The following is a 2,889-nucleotide window of genomic DNA, read 5'->3' as shown; positions in this document are numbered from 1 at the left end:
GACGAGGGTCACGGTCAAATGTTTCCAGCAATAATAATAATAATAATAATAAACAGTTCTTGTATAGCGCATATCACAATTATGAATAATTTTTCTATGCGCTTCCAAAGAACTGGGATATTATTACCCCAGCTGTAGCTTGGCTGCCGTAATTACTATGATTACAGCGCACACGCATTTCAAGGAATAAATTCCTGCCAGGTACCCATTCACCTCACCTGGGTTGAGTGCACCACAATGTGGATAAATTTCAATCCTATCAAAGACCCGAAAACAGATACTCTACCGTCGAATCTGATTTGGAATAATAAAGTAGTTTAAACAAAATTTATTGAAAGTTATATCCAAATCCTAAACAAAATAGAAAAATGACCAAGTTTCCAAATGAATGCGATGATAATGCAAATAACTCACTTCTTAAATTTCATTTTCTTACTGCGTTTACACTTCATACTTGAAGCACTGATTTTATTTGTCTCTAGGATAGGGTAAGCTCAGCGTTACAGTAATCTATTTTTATGCAAGTTAGCTAGAGAGAGAACGGCGGAGAGATTTTTTATGTTTATCTATCGATAATGGAATATTTCACATTTCATGAATAAAATGCATCACTGATTTGCATACAATAAAGCAATGCAAGATTCCTTATTTTATAACATAACATATTCTTTCATAGGATTTTGATTTAAATATTCTGTTTATTCTCAATTAATTCAAACAAACCGCCTCACGGTCTAACACCCCTTCCTTCCCATTCCACATACGTGATTCTGATTATCATCTAAGGACAGCGAGATGAACCAATATATAAGAAAATTACAAGAAGATGTACCTCTATAAGCCATTTCGTAGTTATAATAATAACAATAATAATAATATGTTTATTTGTATAGCCATTTCGTAGTTCCATTTTGCGCATGATCAGAAGAAGGTCATCGGTACTAAAGTGATATGTTGGTTTAATATCTATTGAGATAATTAGCACCAACTTTGATGTCTTGATTATTAATTTATTCTTTTGAATTGTGTTTTTCATTAGATCCACAAAAAAACAATACTTCTACTAGCGACTGGAAATTGGCAAAGTACATTGTTATAACAACATGCATATGCATTCAAAGTAGAAATGCAATAAATACCTCCATAGAGAGCTTATTGGTGTGCTTTTCTAGGTCTATTCGATTTCTTCATCCTGCTAGCATGTCTTACATATATGTAAGACATGCTCACATACTATCTTGCTTTTAAATTTGCCTATAAAAGATAGAAATGGAAGGTCATTACTGCCCGTGAAGTAACGACGAAATTGTATATTAAAGAATGCATTTCATCTATTTTGGTGACAAGTTTTATTTGTGTAACTCAGTAAATATGTTAATTTTCGATAAGTTATCTTAAGAAAAAACATATTGAAGCACACCGTAAGAGAATCCAATTTTCTTTATTCCTGAGTATGGGTGTGTGTGCGCGTATGTGGGTGTGTATTTGTATGAGTGGGTAGGATAATGAGGAGAATTCTTGATAAATCAAGCACTTGTTAAATAAAAATATGATAGTCGGCTCGATATGCTGCCTCAAGAAGAAAATTTAGCAACTTTCATTACCACATTTATCTCTTGATTTTAATTTTATATTTCGAAAAGAAGTCTTTCATCACCGTCCAGTAAAGATCAAATGATAACCTTAAAATGAATTCTCATATTTCAATTTAGATGCCCAAATATAACTCCTAGGGAGGTTGAATCATTTTTACCCGCAAACAAATTAACAAATTTGCCCTTTCTACTCGTCCCGCTGAGATCGTTTAAGTGAGGCTCCATGCGGAAAGATAATATAGATCAACGAACGTAGAGGGCAGCAACACACAAGCGTGTTGCTCTAAGGAAGGTCAACTCGATACGCGCATGCAACTGAGCTGCGCGCATATTTTATTGTTCATGACAACGAAATCAAATGCCGATCCAATACAACAACAAATTAGTAGTGATCAAGAAACGAATATGAAAGAATATGACTACAACGATATCAAAAATAACATTAAAAAATATGTTGAGGAATATACATAAATATGAAAACATACTTTGATATTTAAAACTTTACAAATGCAAGTTTCAGGAAACTAAAATCATTACCAAATCGGTGATTGTTGTTATCAGCGATTTCACCAGACGGCTGAATTAGGTGATTTGCGCCGAGACGATTTTGTGACCACTCGCAAAGCATTTCGGGATTGAATATGTCCCCCTTATTTTCTCTGGGCTCTTCGCTGAACCCATCATCATTCTATGGTTAAGCTACATTATGCTCCGTCGTCTGCTTAGATTTCAACCCCCTAGTCTAGCACTGGTACTTGTTCTGCTAGGCGTCGATCAGCATTTATCTGCAGTCCATATAGGCCGTGACTCATTTATTTATTTATTTATTAGAGCAGGCAGCAATGCCAATGGGTATGAAAAAAAATAATTCACGTATCTATCAGTAGTATGTTATCATTTCTTTTCACCATTTTCCCCAAAACTTATAAATTTAGAAATACATTCCAATCAGTAATAAGTGAAGTCTACATCTAACCTAGATCTTGATCATGTTGATCGATAGACCAAAAGCTTCAGTCTCTGTATTTTGGTTGCTCTGCTGAACTGCGCTGGCTCACTCACCGATGGAGATTATAGTAAAATGTCAGAAATTGTTGAATAAATCCCCAGAAACGACGGTTATTCCTGTCTAGTTGATCGATAGACCCAAGTCTAAAGATCTAGAAAACTTTATTTGTCTAACTAGACTGTACTAGACAAATGCTTTGACCAGTCTCGATCTGTTTGTTGAAGATGTTGTTCCACACTGGATATCTAAGTAGATCTAGAATATATATAGATCCAGCACGTCTTG

Source organism: Lytechinus variegatus, chromosome 3, assembly GCF_018143015.1.
Source record: "Lytechinus variegatus isolate NC3 chromosome 3, Lvar_3.0, whole genome shotgun sequence".
NCBI lineage: Eukaryota > Metazoa > Echinodermata > Echinoidea > Temnopleuroida > Toxopneustidae > Lytechinus > Lytechinus variegatus.
The sequence above is the reverse complement of the archived record's forward strand: the minus strand, read 5'-3'. Positions refer to the sequence as shown.